The sequence below is a fragment of the Tenebrio molitor genome, unplaced genomic scaffold, assembly GCF_963966145.1.
Source record: "Tenebrio molitor unplaced genomic scaffold, icTenMoli1.1 SCAFFOLD_622, whole genome shotgun sequence".
Lineage (NCBI taxonomy): Eukaryota > Metazoa > Arthropoda > Insecta > Coleoptera > Tenebrionidae > Tenebrio > Tenebrio molitor.
The window spans coordinates 662-22,376 of NW_027184188.1; the positions used below are offsets into that span (position 1 = coordinate 662).

The 21,715-nt window shown below is 41.3% G+C and overlaps 3 non-coding genes across 3 annotated transcripts; all 3 read left to right on the forward strand.

The window, feature by feature from the left end:
• The first annotated feature begins 304 nt into the window (after positions 1–304).
• Positions 305–424, forward strand: LOC138140943 (5S ribosomal RNA). Its single transcript, XR_011162850.1, has one exon. It is a non-coding gene; the product is annotated as a 5S ribosomal RNA (ribosomal RNA).
• Positions 425–10,590: 10,166 nt separating this feature from the next.
• Positions 10,591–10,710, forward strand: LOC138140944 (5S ribosomal RNA). The gene has a single exon (XR_011162851.1). It is a non-coding gene; the product is annotated as a 5S ribosomal RNA (ribosomal RNA).
• Positions 10,711–20,876: 10,166 nt separating this feature from the next.
• LOC138140945 (5S ribosomal RNA) lies at positions 20,877–20,996 on the forward strand. The gene has a single exon (XR_011162852.1). It is a non-coding gene; the product is annotated as a 5S ribosomal RNA (ribosomal RNA).
• Positions 20,997–21,715: the final 719 nt, after the last annotated feature.

The window sequence follows — 21,715 nt, forward strand, 5'->3', positions numbered from 1 at the left end:
TGGGAATCTCGTCGTCGTCGGAGCAAGCAGCGCGGTAGGTGGGGTGAAATTCTGGATTTTCCACCGCCGCCGGCGGTCGAAAAATGTGCGACGCGGGAGATCGCCAGTCCGTCTAGTAGTCTCTCTTGTCGTTAGAGCGTGACGTGGTGGTTGTTGTGGGATTTCCCGTTAGTTCGGTCCGACGTCGGTCGTCAGAGGGTAAGTGCATACGGAAACGAAACGCATCGCGTTTTGATGTTCATATTCGTGCATCGGAATGTTAAAAGCAATATATTTTACACCAACGATCACACCTAAACACCACGGCAACGGCCATACCACGTTGAAAAGCACCGGTTCTCGTCCGATCACCGAAGTTAAGCAACGTCGGGCGCGGTCAGTACTTGGATGGGTGACCGCTTGGGAACACCGCGTGCCGTTGCCCCCCAACACTTTTTGTTTTTTTTTGAAATCCATAGCAACCACCGAACCGATTTGTTTTTCGTGCAGGTATTCGGAAACATGCACAGACCCGTATAATGTAGATTCATAGCTTTAAGTACTAGATAATTAAGAAAACAATTTTTTTTGTCGATTAATTGTAAACAATTGCAGAATAAAAACTCGTCAAACGGTAAAGGTTGTCGTTCGATCACCGAAGGTAAGCCACGCGGGCAGCGGTCAGCACTTGGACGGGTGACCGGTTCATTATATTCCTTCCGTGAGTTTAACAAAGATAACATATGCAAATGTCGTAAGTGCGACGAGGAAGACGGCGATCTTTTAATGTAAAAAAAATATATATTAGGTTACGCGTACATGCCACTTTGACTGCTGCTTTATTTTTTTGGTTTTTAAATAATTAGAGATCTGAATTCAACATATCAGTTCTATGTTATAATGGACAGACAATGTTGTATTCTTGGCCCCTAACACGTTAAGACCAACATAAAAACTAGAATAACTTACCATTCGTTAAACGTTAAACAATTTCGAACCACGTTTTTTTGAGCTCGAACAAACTCATAACACAACACTCATTTATTAGTCACTGGACCATTGTAAAACGAGAAGAGAGAAAAACCATGCGAAACTATTTTTAAAACGAAGAGAATAAAGGTTTTAAATGGTAGGGCTGTATGACAGACTTGTCAATTATCGTGGGGGGTACGGCTGAGATTTATGACGAAATCGAGCGGCGCCGGCGGTCGGTCACTTTCACGAAAGAGGTCTAAACACGGGTCGTTTACGATACCCTCTGGTTACTAGAAAAGTTCTAGACAGATGTTTGTCGGCTTTTCGAGGTATTTATTTGTGAGTCCAAAGACTCAATGGAGTAATATCGGACTGAAATTCCAAGATTTTGCTGTGTAATCCAAAAAACTATGTTCCTCGTAACATTTAACGATGTGTTAATTCAACTATTATTTTAATTTTTCGTATACGTATTTATACTAAAAAGTACAGCGCTTCCAACAGTGAATTGTGAATTGAAAATGTTTCAAAGAAAGATCGATAGTTTTGAAAAAAATTACATATTAATAAATTTAGATAGATTTAGAAGTATACATTGCACTTACTTTTCAAAATTATTGTACTTCTGATTTGGTTGAAATAACATAATATGTAGCAGTCATAGTCTTGTGTACATTGCAGTCGCGGCTGGTGTTGGGTAAAACCTTTATTTTTTAGGGGGTCATTACCCAAATGACCTCATGGACCAGCCGTTCCTGTTAGGTTTTATATATCAAATTGATTCGTCTGTCTTTTTCATCATGCCTTCGAAAAGCGAGCTCCTGTTTCGCCAAAGTAACTGTGACGTCAATTAAATACGATAATAAAATTCGGTTTTTCCGAACTTATTGTGAGTGAGAGCAGTGAGAGCATCTTCTTTTCGTATCCCACCTCCACCCGGCGGCAGTAGTGCAGTGCTTATCAACATAATTACCGGCGTCTCGCCTCCACATTTTGACTTTTTTGTGTTTTATGTGTTCTCTAAGTCCAAAATTTTTAAATTTTTAAAAAGAGATTGCGGTACTATTCCTGTTGCTGAAATTATAATAATATATTTATTAATTTTTGTATTATATGTCTGTGTTATATTGTGTGAATTTGGAACAGCTATATCTAAAAGATATGCTTGCTTTTGTTGTTTATTTAAAATAATAATGTCTGGTCTGTTATGCTGAATGTGAATGTCAGTTAAAACTGTGCGATCAAAATATAATTTGTAATTGTCATTTTCTAAACAACTTTCTGGTTTATAAATGTAATGTGGTTGTGTATCCTTTAATAAATTGAATTTAACTGCTAAATTCATGTGTATAATTTTTGCGAATATATCATGACGTTTTTTATATTCGCTGTGAGCCAAAACGGTGCAAGATCTTGTATTGCAAATATAAAACCCTCAGCTCTTTAAAATATCTCCCATGTAAAGACTTTTGTTTTATATTTGCTATAGTGTCATATCACGAGCTCTATTGAGAAAATAATTTTTTAGTGAAGCAATTTGATTGTGTTGTAGAATTTCTAGATTTGAAAAACCCCTACCACCATTTTCGCGTGGTAAATTAAATCTTTCAACAGCAGATTTGGGGTGATGTTTACAAAATTTTGTAAAGAGAACTCTAGTTTGAATATTTATATTCTTTAAATTAGTTTTGGACCATTTTATAACACCAAAAGAATAGATTTAATTTGATTTGATTGATTAATACCTAAATATTTATAAAATTCTCCTTTATTTAAATTTTTAATGATTTCTCCTTCTTTAGTTATATATTCTAAATTTTCGTAATGACCACGACATATTGATTGATTTTCAGTTATTGTTAAGTTTTATGTCATCCATATAAAGAAGGTGATTTAATTTAATATTAATTTTATAAATTTTAAGAATTTTAATTAACCATGAATGTGGTACTGAATCATAGGCTTTTTTGTAGTCTATGAATTGTTGTTGCATTATTTTCCAAACGTTTGAGACTTAAAATATTCGTCAAATGTTCTTCTTTTTTTAAATCAGAATACCCCTGACAAATCCGAACATTTTGTTTTGCGGTAGATAAAAGTAAACATGGGCCAAGACAGAATATTAATATTCGGTGTGGAATTTTCCTGCGTTCTTGTTCATTTCTATCGAAGTGCTCACGAAAAGTTGTGAATATCAACACTTTGTAATTGTCGTAGTGAAAAATAAAAAAGATAGCTATGGGGCACAACTTATTTCGCACTTCATTAGAAAAGTAACAGTATTAAAATAAAAAAAATATTTTTCTAAATTTCGAACGTTAGGTCTATCCTGACCAGCCGCCAATTAGTGGTATTATTTTATTTTTTGCTGTTTTCCACAATAGTTATTTTTATATTAAATCATTGATTCAAAAAATTGAAATTAAAAATTCAAATTTTTGAAGGAACTCTGAAGTTTCAATGCAGTGACCATGTTGCTAGGTAACTAATAAAAAACAGTGCGTGAAATGAAAAACAGAAATAGTCGTATGCGTTTTGTATGGTTTCTATGGTTTCGATCTTACTAACAATGCAATGAAAATGACCCACTTCAGGCACAGATAACTATGCGTGAATTTCAATTTTTTGAATCAATTATATAAAAACAAAATTGATTTGGCGGCCGCTACACAAAAGTGGTGGGAGGCGAGAACCTGTTTCCGCCGGTCAATTTTAAAATTAATAAATTTTCCCTGGATACGTATTCGACTTATCCGGTACGAGTTATTTTTAAATTAACTTAATGGCCCGTTGCTCTTGTTCTTTTTACATTGAATATGCGATGTTTTGGCATCGTTAGCAATAGTACAATACTCACGCATTTTTAATCTAAAATTAACAAAACTTGAATGGATCGGGATTATCACACTTCTGAATTGAAGTTTTCATTCGTTTAAAATATAATTGATAGTAATACGTAATGCGGATTGCCTAAACGTTGCTTCCATCACGTCAACATCACACATTCACGTTCGCCCGTAGAAATGGCGTGATGCACACGAAATCGATCCAAAAAAGGCTCATAATATTTGTGTCACGCGAATCTACGTCGAAAACTAGAAAAAAAAAAAATTCAATTCGAATTTCAATAATCGAAACGATGCGTCGTCGATACTAAACGTAGGTAGTAACTAAAGTGTGATCGGGTGCGATAAAAGTGTCCGTCAATAATCATCATCCGACAATCATTTAATAGACGAACGCTAATTTTTGGCACTCACTCGGACGACAGAACCAGTCCAGACGGAAACCGGGGCGCGGGGTGGGTGGGTGGTTGTATGTCCGTGAATCTGTCCGGCGCGCGTCAACATTTCAGTTATCGTCGCGAGAGTTAAAACGAAAGGTGGTTAGTGTGAAAGTGACGTTTTTTCGTGGAGACACGTTACGAAGGGTGAGTACCTAATATAATATAAAACCAACCGAAAACCCACAATAGTGCCCCGGTTTATTATCGTGAATAGGTGTTTGGTAAATATTTTCTGTATTCCAACTAGCAAGTCTTTTATCAAAAAACTCCGGCAACATGGCTATTGTGGTATTGTTGATACCACCTAACTGAAGAACTTAGTTAATAACTAAGTCGACGATTTTATCGGGAAATTGAACGGAGAAACAAAAATAGCTCTTAGCGACAGTTGCCTGAAGTCGCAAATAACGGCGATTGACGAAATCACGTTTTTTTTATTTTAATTCCAATGAACAATACACAGGGTCACAATTATCTGTTATGTATTCTATAATGTTTTGCAAAGTAAATAATGTGAGTTGTCATGCGTAATATTAATTAGCTAAGTAATTTTTGCAAGTATTTTATGTCAGATATGCAATGTATAATAACGTAATGTTGCAAAGTATTTTAATTTTTATGCTAGGTAGAGATAATAACTCGACAATAACTCTTCTCTAATGAAAAAAAAAATAGAAAATGATTTAGGAACATAAAAAATCTCATTAAAACAGGAACAATTGAAATTAAAATAAACATAACATTCTGTACTAAAGTACAGTTTTGTTCACTCCTTTTTTCAAAGTCTTCTGTCCTCTCATTTGCACATACTGCTATTCCAAAACAGTGAAATTGTCTGTTTCAGGGAATCCTTAACGTTCCTTGCTAATGTCAACAACGTTTTCGATGAAACAAAGAGTCGGAAAAATGTCGGCTCATTGTATTCAATAACATACGCGACTACAAAACCATCTGTATCATTTGTAGGAATCGCGGTTTTTTCGATGAGAATTCGTTCTAATTTTTTCTTTCTTAAAAAAGCTAAGTAATTTTAATTTCACTAAAGATGAACATTTAGGCTATATGCTGGGTAATGCAAATCCATCAACCATCAACTAGGTTGTTCAGCAGATGTACGATTGTTTATTTGATTTCTTCTTCCGAAGAGTTGTATTCTGGCAAAATAGAAATTTATTCATAACATAACCTCAATCAACTAAATTATTTCGAATACAATAACCACATAACTACAAGTTGGATAGGCATGGGTGCAAAATACCGATAATGCATGAAACCTAATAATAATAATAATGACATAATAAAAGTTAATTAAAAATCGCTGTTTCACGTCTTTTTCTTTTTTGTTCGAGAGTTTTTGTGGTTCTGAAAAGAACCGTTTATAAATGTGTCGAAAACGAAAAACATCTATTTCGAACTGGTGTACTTGGTGACGGCTTTGGTACCTTCGGAGACGGCGTGCTTGGCCAACTCACCGGGCAACAACAGACGCACGGCAGTTTGAATTTCTCTGCTGGTGATCGTCGAACGTTTGTTGTAGTGTGCCAGACGGGAAGCTTCAGCGGCGATACGTTCGAAGATGTCGTTCACGAAACTGTTCATTATGCTCATAGCCTTACTAGAGATACCGGTGTCGGGATGGACTTGTTTCAACACCTTGTAGATGTAGATGGCATAGCTCTCCTTCCTCCTGCGCTTCTTTTTTTTGTCGCTCTTGGAAATGTTCTTCTGAGCTTTCCCGGCCTTCTTGGCTGCCTTACCACTTGTCTTCGGCGGCATTTTTCAATTCAATTCGATTCAACAAACTCGCGAACTGCTCTGACTCGTGTGCGTGCGTTAACTTTGCACCACCACCTTTCTGATAGGTAGTGTGTTCACCAGAACCCCACCTGAAAACGGGCTCCCACCAATCGTCACGTCCTATTCTCCTATCACGGAGGCTATAAATTCGAAGCACAGCTACCAGCTTTTACAATCGACGAGTCCCGTCCGTCAGTTTTATTACTTCTCGTGGTGTCTAACGAACGAACTTAAAATGTCAGGTCGCGGTAAAGGAGGTAAAGTGAAGGGAAAAGCGAAATCCCGTTCGAGCCGTGCCGGTCTCCAGTTTCCGGTGGGTAGGATACATCGTCTTCTCAGAAAAGGAAATTACGCGGAACGCGTCGGTGCAGGAGCTCCCGTCTATTTGGCCGCCGTCATGGAGTACTTAGCCGCCGAAGTTCTAGAATTGGCAGGAAACGCTGCCCGTGACAACAAGAAGACACGTATTATACCGCGTCATCTGCAGCTGGCCATCAGAAACGACGAGGAATTGAACAAACTCCTGTCCGGAGTTACGATCGCCCAAGGCGGTGTCTTACCCAACATTCAGGCCGTACTTTTACCCAAAAAAACCGAGAAGAAACCTTAAACGAACGATCGATCCATCTCCGTGGCGAAAACTCAAAATATCGGCCCTTCTCAGGGCCACTATAGCTTTTTTTTTTCGTAAAATGACCGATGCATCTTTTCTTTTTGTATTATTATCATTTACGACTGCAATGCCAAAAGGAAAGCAAGGGGTGTTTACGATCTTGGTACATTTATCAGGTAGTCAGTTAGTAATAATTGTCCGTTGTTTCTCGAAAGAACATCATGTTTCTTTTTTTTCCTCTTATTTTTATTTTGTGGTTCTGAAAAGAACCGATTTTGTATTTCGTATTTTATTCTGGTTTTCTCGAACGGTGAAGAGCGCCAGGAAATTAACCTCCGAAACCGTAGAGGGTGCGTCCTTGACGTTTCAAAGCGTAGACGACGTCCATCGCTGTCACGGTTTTACGTTTGGCGTGTTCCGTGTAGGTGACGGCATCTCGGATGACATTTTCCAAGAACACTTTCAGGACTCCGCGAGTTTCTTTGTAGATCAAACCGGAAATACGTTTCACGCCGCCACGACGAGCCAATCTTCTGATAGCGGGTTTCGTGATGCCCTGGATGTTGTCACGCAGGACTTTGCGATGACGCTTCGCTCCTCCTTTTCCCAATCCTTTGCCTCCTTTACCGCGACCGGTCATCTTTTCAGATTATTTCAACTGACACAAAATACCTGCACACCTCGTCCCTAGGAAGTCAACTACCGCAAAATTTCAACTAACGGAGCCTTATATAGATTCAACGGTTCACCATCGACCAATCGACGAAGTCAGCCGTTGACTTTGTTCACGTATAAAAGTACAATTTAATATGGCGGAATTTTTAGTACCCGTTTACCTTTCGACGCGTGCACGTCTAACGATCGTCAGAGTCGATTTTAATAATTGTCAGTTTTGTTTTTCATTCGTTTCATTCGAAATGGCCAGGACCAAGCAGACCGCACGCAAGTCCACCGGAGGAAAAGCCCCCAGGAAACAACTGGCTACCAAAGCGGCCAGGAAAAGCGCTCCCGCCACTGGCGGCGTCAAGAAGCCCCACCGTTACAGACCTGGTACCGTGGCTCTGCGTGAGATCCGTCGTTACCAGAAAAGTACCGAGTTGCTCATCCGCAAGCTTCCCTTTCAACGTTTGGTGAGGGAGATCGCTCAGGATTTCAAAACCGATTTGCGCTTCCAAAGCTCCGCCGTGATGGCCCTCCAGGAAGCGAGCGAAGCTTACTTGGTCGGTCTGTTCGAGGACACGAATTTGTGCGCCATCCACGCCAAACGTGTAACCATCATGCCAAAGGACATCCAACTTGCCAGACGTATTCGGGGTGAACGCGCTTAAATTTTTCCACATCGTGTTTCGGAAGAACAACACGAAACACGAATTTTATAACAAAAAAATCGGTTCTTTTCAGAACCTCAAACTTTACAGGCAAAAAAAAAAATATATCGCCCTTCAACCGGAAATGAATAAAATAAAAATGTCAATAATCGGTCGGTCCTCTCGATTCGGGTTGGGTTGCGGTCGTTCGTAAAATTTTATTGCATCCTGTCATCACCTACCTGCCAGCTGATGCTATCTATTTTATTTGGTTTCGCCGTAAGGATAGTTTTATTTCTTTTTTTCGTCGTAGATTATCGTGTGGCCCTGAAAAGGGCCATTTGTGCGTGCCCCGTTGCCGGTAGTACGATGATGACGTCGGAACGAGGCACAGCCGAACGAACATGAGTCGAGTATCCATCCACGTTTCTCACTTTTTCCTCTTCGGCGAAGCGGCCTTTTTCACCTTGACAGGAATGGCTTTGGCTGTCTTGGGTTTGGGTGCTTTGGGTTTTTTAGTCGGACCAGCCTTGTTAGATTTCTTCGCTTTGGAAGGCGATCGGGGTTTCGGGGCGGCTCTAGTTTTCTTTTCTGCCGAGGAGGCGGCCGATTTCTTGGCTTTCGCTGCGGCGGCGGAGGCAGCGACGGCGCTCTTCTTTTCGGCAGCAGTCTTCTTCGCTTTGGGGGAGGCTTGTTTTTTGGCTGTCTTCGAGGAAGCCTTGTCGGAAGTCGTCGCGACGGCGGTACGTTTGGCGGATGATTTTTTCGTCTTGGATGCGGCGGACGAAGCGGGTTTCCTCTTGTCGGAGGCGGAGGCGACTTTGGCACCACCGGAGGTGGACGAGGCGAGCTTGAACGAACCCGACGCGCCCTTACCTTTCGTCTGAACCAGAGATCCCGACGCCACGGCGCCTTTCAGATATTTCTTGATGAAAGGGGCGACCTTTTCGGCGTCGACTTTGTAATTTGCGGCGACGAACTTCTTGATGGCCTGAAGAGACGATCCTCCGCGTTCCTTGAGTCCCTTGATGGCGTTGTTTACCATCTCGGATGTCGGAGGATGGGACGGTTTCGCCCTGGGATTTTTCGCTTTTTTCTCTTTCTTCGCGTGGGATTGAGGGGTGGCAGCGGAACCGGTGGTGACCGATGATGCTGTTTGATTTTCGACGTCGGCCATCTTTCACGTTAAAACGTTAAAAGTTAATAATAATTATTGAAAAAACACTTGCTCACACACGTACACTTCGAGCACCTCGTGAACGAGAATTGAACAAAAAAATTTTCTAAGTCTTTATAAAATAGTCGCCACTGCGGACGGAAGACTGAACGCGCACCGCGTCCGCCGTCGAAGAAATTGCAGGCCTCGGAATCGTTGCCCGCGTGATGGCATCGTCCTCTTTCCTCGATCACCATCGCCACCGTGTGATCAAGCTGGCCGAACTCGGTTTCCGAAGTTTCCCTGGAGATAGCGAAGTTCGTCTCGGAACGTCGGTGGGTTTCGAATCAGGTACACGCCCCTCCAACCACCAGCCCTAAATCCGGGTCGTCACGGTTTCGATTCGGGACCGACGGTTTACGTCGGCGGTGCGGGGTAGACGCGTCGATTCCGGGAATCCATATTTCGTTCGCCGAAATATTGGTCCATCTCTTCCCGGAATACCGCGCCACCTTCTCGATTTTACGACATCTTCGCGTCGCCAAACGCTTCCGAAACGGTCGAAGCACAGAAAGGACCTGGTGTTCGAACCGAGGCAATTCCGACAACAGGATGCCGCGAACCGCCTCTCCGACGTTCAGGTCGATCGTTTTCGGCGGAAGTTGAAACGGGACGAGTCGACGACGGGTCCCGTTGCCGTCCGGACCCTTCGGGACGGCCGAAAGTCCGTCGAGAGGATCATCCGAAAGGAGACGGTCTTCATCGTCCGACCGATGCCGCACCTACGAGTTTTCCGATATTTTCTTCGACGGATCTTCAGGTTTTCTTCCTTTCTTCCGTCTTTCTCTCTTCGTAATTTCGTGTCCGACCTGCGTCGTCCGAAGTCGGGGTGAAGATCGAAGAAAAAACGCCAAAAATAACAACTCGTCAGCCACGCACACCGCGTTCGAATGTCTAACGGTCCAACTTGGATTTTCGAAGATCGCCGAATCCGAGGGACGATAAATAATAATAATAATAATAATAATGGTAATAAATAATAATGTTAATAATAATAATAATGATATGATGATTATAACGATAATTATTATAGATAGGTAAATAGAAACACAGGTCTCCTCTCGAAAATCGGAACTTCCTGATATTACTTACATATTTCGGTCGATCCAAATGTGGGAATCTCGTCGTCGTCGGAGCAAGCAGCGCGGTAGGTGGGGTGAAATTCTGGATTTTCCACCGCCGCCGGCGGTCGAAAAATGTGCGACGCGGGAGATCGCCAGTCCGTCTAGTAGTCTCTCTTGTCGTTAGAGCGTGACGTGGTGGTTGTTGTGGGATTTCCCGTTAGTTCGGTCCGACGTCGGTCGTCAGAGGGTAAGTGCATACGGAAACGAAACGCATCGCGTTTTGATGTTCATATTCGTGCATCGGAATGTTAAAAGCAATATATTTTACACCAACGATCACACCTAAACACCACGGCAACGGCCATACCACGTTGAAAAGCACCGGTTCTCGTCCGATCACCGAAGTTAAGCAACGTCGGGCGCGGTCAGTACTTGGATGGGTGACCGCTTGGGAACACCGCGTGCCGTTGCCCCCCAACACTTTTTGTTTTTTTTTGAAATCCATAGCAACCACCGAACCGATTTGTTTTTCGTGCAGGTATTCGGAAACATGCACAGACCCGTATAATGTAGATTCATAGCTTTAAGTACTAGATAATTAAGAAAACAATTTTTTTTGTCGATTAATTGTAAACAATTGCAGAATAAAAACTCGTCAAACGGTAAAGGTTGTCGTTCGATCACCGAAGGTAAGCCACGCGGGCAGCGGTCAGCACTTGGACGGGTGACCGGTTCATTATATTCCTTCCGTGAGTTTAACAAAGATAACATATGCAAATGTCGTAAGTGCGACGAGGAAGACGGCGATCTTTTAATGTAAAAAAAATATATATTAGGTTACGCGTACATGCCACTTTGACTGCTGCTTTATTTTTTTGGTTTTTAAATAATTAGAGATCTGAATTCAACATATCAGTTCTATGTTATAATGGACAGACAATGTTGTATTCTTGGCCCCTAACACGTTAAGACCAACATAAAAACTAGAATAACTTACCATTCGTTAAACGTTAAACAATTTCGAACCACGTTTTTTTGAGCTCGAACAAACTCATAACACAACACTCATTTATTAGTCACTGGACCATTGTAAAACGAGAAGAGAGAAAAACCATGCGAAACTATTTTTAAAACGAAGAGAATAAAGGTTTTAAATGGTAGGGCTGTATGACAGACTTGTCAATTATCGTGGGGGGTACGGCTGAGATTTATGACGAAATCGAGCGGCGCCGGCGGTCGGTCACTTTCACGAAAGAGGTCTAAACACGGGTCGTTTACGATACCCTCTGGTTACTAGAAAAGTTCTAGACAGATGTTTGTCGGCTTTTCGAGGTATTTATTTGTGAGTCCAAAGACTCAATGGAGTAATATCGGACTGAAATTCCAAGATTTTGCTGTGTAATCCAAAAAACTATGTTCCTCGTAACATTTAACGATGTGTTAATTCAACTATTATTTTAATTTTTCGTATACGTATTTATACTAAAAAGTACAGCGCTTCCAACAGTGAATTGTGAATTGAAAATGTTTCAAAGAAAGATCGATAGTTTTGAAAAAAATTACATATTAATAAATTTAGATAGATTTAGAAGTATACATTGCACTTACTTTTCAAAATTATTGTACTTCTGATTTGGTTGAAATAACATAATATGTAGCAGTCATAGTCTTGTGTACATTGCAGTCGCGGCTGGTGTTGGGTAAAACCTTTATTTTTTAGGGGGTCATTACCCAAATGACCTCATGGACCAGCCGTTCCTGTTAGGTTTTATATATCAAATTGATTCGTCTGTCTTTTTCATCATGCCTTCGAAAAGCGAGCTCCTGTTTCGCCAAAGTAACTGTGACGTCAATTAAATACGATAATAAAATTCGGTTTTTCCGAACTTATTGTGAGTGAGAGCAGTGAGAGCATCTTCTTTTCGTATCCCACCTCCACCCGGCGGCAGTAGTGCAGTGCTTATCAACATAATTACCGGCGTCTCGCCTCCACATTTTGACTTTTTTGTGTTTTATGTGTTCTCTAAGTCCAAAATTTTTAAATTTTTAAAAAGAGATTGCGGTACTATTCCTGTTGCTGAAATTATAATAATATATTTATTAATTTTTGTATTATATGTCTGTGTTATATTGTGTGAATTTGGAACAGCTATATCTAAAAGATATGCTTGCTTTTGTTGTTTATTTAAAATAATAATGTCTGGTCTGTTATGCTGAATGTGAATGTCAGTTAAAACTGTGCGATCAAAATATAATTTGTAATTGTCATTTTCTAAACAACTTTCTGGTTTATAAATGTAATGTGGTTGTGTATCCTTTAATAAATTGAATTTAACTGCTAAATTCATGTGTATAATTTTTGCGAATATATCATGACGTTTTTTATATTCGCTGTGAGCCAAAACGGTGCAAGATCTTGTATTGCAAATATAAAACCCTCAGCTCTTTAAAATATCTCCCATGTAAAGACTTTTGTTTTATATTTGCTATAGTGTCATATCACGAGCTCTATTGAGAAAATAATTTTTTAGTGAAGCAATTTGATTGTGTTGTAGAATTTCTAGATTTGAAAAACCCCTACCACCATTTTCGCGTGGTAAATTAAATCTTTCAACAGCAGATTTGGGGTGATGTTTACAAAATTTTGTAAAGAGAACTCTAGTTTGAATATTTATATTCTTTAAATTAGTTTTGGACCATTTTATAACACCAAAAGAATAGATTTAATTTGATTTGATTGATTAATACCTAAATATTTATAAAATTCTCCTTTATTTAAATTTTTAATGATTTCTCCTTCTTTAGTTATATATTCTAAATTTTCGTAATGACCACGACATATTGATTGATTTTCAGTTATTGTTAAGTTTTATGTCATCCATATAAAGAAGGTGATTTAATTTAATATTAATTTTATAAATTTTAAGAATTTTAATTAACCATGAATGTGGTACTGAATCATAGGCTTTTTTGTAGTCTATGAATTGTTGTTGCATTATTTTCCAAACGTTTGAGACTTAAAATATTCGTCAAATGTTCTTCTTTTTTTAAATCAGAATACCCCTGACAAATCCGAACATTTTGTTTTGCGGTAGATAAAAGTAAACATGGGCCAAGACAGAATATTAATATTCGGTGTGGAATTTTCCTGCGTTCTTGTTCATTTCTATCGAAGTGCTCACGAAAAGTTGTGAATATCAACACTTTGTAATTGTCGTAGTGAAAAATAAAAAAGATAGCTATGGGGCACAACTTATTTCGCACTTCATTAGAAAAGTAACAGTATTAAAATAAAAAAAATATTTTTCTAAATTTCGAACGTTAGGTCTATCCTGACCAGCCGCCAATTAGTGGTATTATTTTATTTTTTGCTGTTTTCCACAATAGTTATTTTTATATTAAATCATTGATTCAAAAAATTGAAATTAAAAATTCAAATTTTTGAAGGAACTCTGAAGTTTCAATGCAGTGACCATGTTGCTAGGTAACTAATAAAAAACAGTGCGTGAAATGAAAAACAGAAATAGTCGTATGCGTTTTGTATGGTTTCTATGGTTTCGATCTTACTAACAATGCAATGAAAATGACCCACTTCAGGCACAGATAACTATGCGTGAATTTCAATTTTTTGAATCAATTATATAAAAACAAAATTGATTTGGCGGCCGCTACACAAAAGTGGTGGGAGGCGAGAACCTGTTTCCGCCGGTCAATTTTAAAATTAATAAATTTTCCCTGGATACGTATTCGACTTATCCGGTACGAGTTATTTTTAAATTAACTTAATGGCCCGTTGCTCTTGTTCTTTTTACATTGAATATGCGATGTTTTGGCATCGTTAGCAATAGTACAATACTCACGCATTTTTAATCTAAAATTAACAAAACTTGAATGGATCGGGATTATCACACTTCTGAATTGAAGTTTTCATTCGTTTAAAATATAATTGATAGTAATACGTAATGCGGATTGCCTAAACGTTGCTTCCATCACGTCAACATCACACATTCACGTTCGCCCGTAGAAATGGCGTGATGCACACGAAATCGATCCAAAAAGGCTCATAATATTTGTGTCACGCGAATCTACGTCGAAAACTAGAAAAAAAAAAAATTCAATTCGAATTTCAATAATCGAAACGATGCGTCGTCGATACTAAACGTAGGTAGTAACTAAAGTGTGATCGGGTGCGATAAAAGTGTCCGTCAATAATCATCATCCGACAATCATTTAATAGACGAACGCTAATTTTTGGCACTCACTCGGACGACAGAACCAGTCCAGACGGAAACCGGGGCGCGGGGTGGGTGGGTGGTGGTTGTATGTCCGTGAATCTGTCCGGCGCGCGTCAACATTTCAGTTATCGTCGCGAGAGTTAAAACGAAAGGTGGTTAGTGTGAAAGTGACGTTTTTTCGTGGAGACACGTTACGAAGGGTGAGTACCTAATATAATATAAAACCAACCGAAAACCCACAATAGTGCCCCGGTTTATTATCGTGAATAGGTGTTTGGTAAATATTTTCTGTATTCCAACTAGCAAGTCTTTTATCAAAAAACTCCGGCAACATGGCTATTGTGGTATTGTTGATACCACCTAACTGAAGAACTTAGTTAATAACTAAGTCGACGATTTTATCGGGAAATTGAACGGAGAAACAAAAATAGCTCTTAGCGACAGTTGCCTGAAGTCGCAAATAACGGCGATTGACGAAATCACGTTTTTTTTATTTTAATTCCAATGAACAATACACAGGGTCACAATTATCTGTTATGTATTCTATAATGTTTTGCAAAGTAAATAATGTGAGTTGTCATGCGTAATATTAATTAGCTAAGTAATTTTTGCAAGTATTTTATGTCAGATATGCAATGTATAATAACGTAATGTTGCAAAGTATTTTAATTTTTATGCTAGGTAGAGATAATAACTCGACAATAACTCTTCTCTAATGAAAAAAAAAATAGAAAATGATTTAGGAACATAAAAAATCTCATTAAAACAGGAACAATTGAAATTAAAATAAACATAACATTCTGTACTAAAGTACAGTTTTGTTCACTCCTTTTTTCAAAGTCTTCTGTCCTCTCATTTGCACATACTGCTATTCCAAAACAGTGAAATTGTCTGTTTCAGGGAATCCTTAACGTTCCTTGCTAATGTCAACAACGTTTTCGATGAAACAAAGAGTCGGAAAAATGTCGGCTCATTGTATTCAATAACATACGCGACTACAAAACCATCTATCATTTGTAGGAATCGCGGTTTTTTCGATGAGAATTCGTTCTAATTTTTTCTTTCTTAAAAAAGCTAAGTAATTTTAATTTCACTAAAGATGAACATTTAGGCTATATGCTGGGTAATGCAAATCCATCAACCATCAACTAGGTTGTTCAGCAGATGTACGATTGTTTATTTGATTTCTTCTTCCGAAGAGTTGTATTCTGGCAAAATAGAAATTTATTCATAACATAACCTCAATCAACTAAATTATTTCGAATACAATAACCACATAACTACAAGTTGGATAGGCATGGGTGCAAAATACCGATAATGCATGAAACCTAATAATAATAATAATGACATAATAAAAGTTAATTAAAAATCGCTGTTTCACGTCTTTTTCTTTTTTGTTCGAGAGTTTTTGTGGTTCTGAAAAGAACCGTTTATAAATGTGTCGAAAACGAAAAACATCTATTTCGAACTGGTGTACTTGGTGACGGCTTTGGTACCTTCGGAGACGGCGTGCTTGGCCAACTCACCGGGCAACAACAGACGCACGGCAGTTTGAATTTCTCTGCTGGTGATCGTCGAACGTTTGTTGTAGTGTGCCAGACGGGAAGCTTCAGCGGCGATACGTTCGAAGATGTCGTTCACGAAACTGTTCATTATGCTCATAGCCTTACTAGAGATACCGGTGTCGGGATGGACTTGTTTCAACACCTTGTAGATGTAGATGGCATAGCTCTCCTTCCTCCTGCGCTTCTTTTTTTTGTCGCTCTTGGAAATGTTCTTCTGAGCTTTCCCGGCCTTCTTGGCTGCCTTACCACTTGTCTTCGGCGGCATTTTTCAATTCAATTCGATTCAACAAACTCGCGAACTGCTCTGACTCGTGTGCGTGCGTTAACTTTGCACCACCACCTTTCTGATAGGTAGTGTGTTCACCAGAACCCCACCTGAAAACGGGCTCCCACCAATCGTCACGTCCTATTCTCCTATCACGGAGGCTATAAATTCGAAGCACAGCTACCAGCTTTTACAATCGACGAGTCCCGTCCGTCAGTTTTATTACTTCTCGTGGTGTCTAACGAACGAACTTAAAATGTCAGGTCGCGGTAAAGGAGGTAAAGTGAAGGGAAAAGCGAAATCCCGTTCGAGCCGTGCCGGTCTCCAGTTTCCGGTGGGTAGGATACATCGTCTTCTCAGAAAAGGAAATTACGCGGAACGCGTCGGTGCAGGAGCTCCCGTCTATTTGGCCGCCGTCATGGAGTACTTAGCCGCCGAAGTTCTAGAATTGGCAGGAAACGCTGCCCGTGACAACAAGAAGACACGTATTATACCGCGTCATCTGCAGCTGGCCATCAGAAACGACGAGGAATTGAACAAACTCCTGTCCGGAGTTACGATCGCCCAAGGCGGTGTCTTACCCAACATTCAGGCCGTACTTTTACCCAAAAAAACCGAGAAGAAACCTTAAACGAACGATCGATCCATCTCCGTGGCGAAAACTCAAAATATCGGCCCTTCTCAGGGCCACTATAGCTTTTTTTTTTCGTAAAATGACCGATGCATCTTTTCTTTTTGTATTATTATCATTTACGACTGCAATGCCAAAAGGAAAGCAAGGGGTGTTTACGATCTTGGTACATTTATCAGGTAGTCAGTTAGTAATAATTGTCCGTTGTTTCTCGAAAGAACATCATGTTTCTTTTTTTTCCTCTTATTTTTATTTTGTGGTTCTGAAAAGAACCGATTTTGTATTTCGTATTTTATTCTGGTTTTCTCGAACGGTGAAGAGCGCCAGGAAATTAACCTCCGAAACCGTAGAGGGTGCGTCCTTGACGTTTCAAAGCGTAGACGACGTCCATCGCTGTCACGGTTTTACGTTTGGCGTGTTCCGTGTAGGTGACGGCATCTCGGATGACATTTTCCAAGAACACTTTCAGGACTCCGCGAGTTTCTTCGTAGATCAAACCGGAAATACGTTTCACGCCGCCACGACGAGCCAATCTTCTGATAGCGGGTTTCGTGATGCCCTGGATGTTGTCACGCAGGACTTTGCGATGACGCTTCGCTCCTCCTTTTCCCAATCCTTTGCCTCCTTTACCGCGACCGGTCATCTTTTCAGATTATTTCAACTGACACAAAATACCTGCACACCTCGTCCCTAGGAAGTCAACTACCGCAAAATTTCAACTAACGGAGCCTTATATAGATTCAACGGTTCACCATCGACCAATCGACGAAGTCAGCCGTTGACTTTGTTCACGTATAAAAGTACAATTTAATATGGCGGAATTTTTAGTACCCGTTTACCTTTCGACGCGTGCACGTCTAACGATCGTCAGAGTCGATTTTAATAATTGTCAGTTTTGTTTTTCATTCGTTTCATTCGAAATGGCCAGGACCAAGCAGACCGCACGCAAGTCCACCGGAGGAAAAGCCCCCAGGAAACAACTGGCTACCAAAGCGGCCAGGAAAAGCGCTCCCGCCACTGGCGGCGTCAAGAAGCCCCACCGTTACAGACCTGGTACCGTGGCTCTGCGTGAGATCCGTCGTTACCAGAAAAGTACCGAGTTGCTCATCCGCAAGCTTCCCTTTCAACGTTTGGTGAGGGAGATCGCTCAGGATTTCAAAACCGATTTGCGCTTCCAAAGCTCCGCCGTGATGGCCCTCCAGGAAGCGAGCGAAGCTTACTTGGTCGGTCTGTTCGAGGACACGAATTTGTGCGCCATCCACGCCAAACGTGTAACCATCATGCCAAAGGACATCCAACTTGCCAGACGTATTCGGGGTGAACGCGCTTAAATTTTTCCACATCGTGTTTCGGAAGAACAACACGAAACACGAATTTTATAACAAAAAAATCGGTTCTTTTCAGAACCTCAAACTTTACAGGCAAAAAAAAAAATATATCGCCCTTCAACCGGAAATGAATAAAATAAAAATGTCAATAATCGGTCGGTCCTCTCGATTCGGGTTGGGTTGCGGTCGTTCGTAAAATTTTATTGCATCCTGTCATCACCTACCTGCCAGCTGATGCTATCTATTTTATTTGGTTTCGCCGTAAGGATAGTTTTATTTCTTTTTTTCGTCGTAGATTATCGTGTGGCCCTGAAAAGGGCCATTTGTGCGTGCCCCGTTGCCGGTAGTACGATGATGACGTCGGAACGAGGCACAGCCGAACGAACATGAGTCGAGTATCCATCCACGTTTCTCACTTTTTCCTCTTCGGCGAAGCGGCCTTTTTCACCTTGACAGGAATGGCTTTGGCTGTCTTGGGTTTGGGTGCTTTGGGTTTTTTAGTCGGACCAGCCTTGTTAGATTTCTTCGCTTTGGAAGGCGATCGGGGTTTCGGGGCGGCTCTAGTTTTCTTTTCTGCCGAGGAGGCGGCCGATTTCTTGGCTTTCGCTGCGGCGGCGGAGGCAGCGACGGCGCTCTTCTTTTCGGCAGCAGTCTTCTTCGCTTTGGGGGAGGCTTGTTTTTTGGCTGTCTTCGAGGAAGCCTTGTCGGAAGTCGTCGCGACGGCGGTACGTTTGGCGGATGATTTTTTCGTCTTGGATGCGGCGGACGAAGCGGGTTTCCTCTTGTCGGAGGCGGAGGCGACTTTGGCACCACCGGAGGTGGACGAGGCGAGCTTGAACGAACCCGACGCGCCCTTACCTTTCGTCTGAACCAGAGATCCCGACGCCACGGCGCCTTTCAGATATTTCTTGATGAAAGGGGCGACCTTTTCGGCGTCGACTTTGTAATTTGCGGCGACGAACTTCTTGATGGCCTGAAGAGACGATCCTCCGCGTTCCTTGAGTCCCTTGATGGCGTTGTTTACCATCTCGGATGTCGGAGGATGGGACGGTTTCGCCCTGGGATTTTTCGCTTTTTTCTCTTTCTTCGCGTGGGATTGAGGGGTGGCAGCGGAACCGGTGGTGACCGATGATGCTGTTTGATTTTCGACGTCGGCCATCTTTCACGTTAAAACGTTAAAAGTTAATAATAATTATTGAAAAAACACTTGCTCACACACGTACACTTCGAGCACCTCGTGAACGAGAATTGAACAAAAAAATTTTCTAAGTCTTTATAAAATAGTCGCCACTGCGGACGGAAGACTGAACGCGCACCGCGTCCGCCGTCGAAGAAATTGCAGGCCTCGGAATCGTTGCCCGCGTGATGGCATCGTCCTCTTTCCTCGATCACCATCGCCACCGTGTGATCAAGCTGGCCGAACTCGGTTTCCGAAGTTTCCCTGGAGATAGCGAAGTTCGTCTCGGAACGTCGGTGGGTTTCGAATCAGGTACACGCCCCTCCAACCACCAGCCCTAAATCCGGGTCGTCACGGTTTCGATTCGGGACCGACGGTTTACGTCGGCGGTGCGGGGTAGACGCGTCGATTCCGGGAATCCATATTTCGTTCGCCGAAATATTGGTCCATCTCTTCCCGGAATACCGCGCCACCTTCTCGATTTTACGACATCTTCGCGTCGCCAAACGCTTCCGAAACGGTCGAAGCACAGAAAGGACCTGGTGTTCGAACCGAGGCAATTCCGACAACAGGATGCCGCGAACCGCCTCTCCGACGTTCAGGTCGATCGTTTTCGGCGGAAGTTGAAACGGGACGAGTCGACGACGGGTCCCGTTGCCGTCCGGACCCTTCGGGACGGCCGAAAGTCCGTCGAGAGGATCATCCGAAAGGAGACGGTCTTCATCGTCCGACCGATGCCGCACCTACGAGTTTTCCGATATTTTCTTCGACGGATCTTCAGGTTTTCTTCCTTTCTTCCGTCTTTCTCTCTTCGTAATTTCGTGTCCGACCTGCGTCGTCCGAAGTCGGGGTGAAGATCGAAGAAAAAACGCCAAAAATAACAACTCGTCAGCCACGCACACCGCGTTCGAATGTCTAACGGTCCAACTTGGATTTTCGAAGATCGCCGAATCCGAGGGACGATAAATAATAATAATAATAATAATAATGGTAATAAATAATAATGTTAATAATAATAATAATGATATGATGATTATAACGATAATTATTATAGATAGGTAAATAGAAACACAGGTCTCCTCTCGAAAATCGGAACTTCCTGATATTACTTACATATTTCGGTCGATCCAAATGTGGGAATCTCGTCGTCGTCGGAGCAAGCAGCGCGGTAGGTGGGGTGAAATTCTGGATTTTCCACCGCCGCCGGCGGTCGAAAAATGTGCGACGCGGGAGATCGCCAGTCCGTCTAGTAGTCTCTCTTGTCGTTAGAGCGTGACGTGGTGGTTGTTGTGGGATTTCCCGTTAGTTCGGTCCGACGTCGGTCGTCAGAGGGTAAGTGCATACGGAAACGAAACGCATCGCGTTTTGATGTTCATATTCGTGCATCGGAATGTTAAAAGCAATATATTTTACACCAACGATCACACCTAAACACCACGGCAACGGCCATACCACGTTGAAAAGCACCGGTTCTCGTCCGATCACCGAAGTTAAGCAACGTCGGGCGCGGTCAGTACTTGGATGGGTGACCGCTTGGGAACACCGCGTGCCGTTGCCCCCCAACACTTTTTGTTTTTTTTTGAAATCCATAGCAACCACCGAACCGATTTGTTTTTCGTGCAGGTATTCGGAAACATGCACAGACCCGTATAATGTAGATTCATAGCTTTAAGTACTAGATAATTAAGAAAACAATTTTTTTTGTCGATTAATTGTAAACAATTGCAGAATAAAAACTCGTCAAACGGTAAAGGTTGTCGTTCGATCACCGAAGGTAAGCCACGCGGGCAGCGGTCAGCACTTGGACGGGTGACCGGTTCATTATATTCCTTCCGTGAGTTTAACAAAGATAACATATGCAAATGTCGTAAGTGCGACGAGGAAGACGGCGATCTTTTAATGTAAAAAAAATATATATTAGGTTACGCGTACATGCCACTTTGACTGCTGCTTTATTTTTTTGGTTTTTAAATAATTAGAGATCTGAATTCAACATATCAGTTCTATGTTATAATGGACAGACAATGTTGTATTCTTGGCCCCTAACACGTTAAGACCAACATAAAAACTAGAATAACTTACCATTCGTTAAACGTTAAACAATTTCGAACCACGTTTTTTTGAGCTCGAACAAACTCATAACACAACACTCATTTATTAGTCACTGGACCATTGTAAAACGAGAAGAGAGAAAAACCATGCGAAACTATTTTTAAAACGAAGAGAATAAAGGTTTTAAATGGTAGGGCTGTATGACAGACTTGTCAATTATCGTGG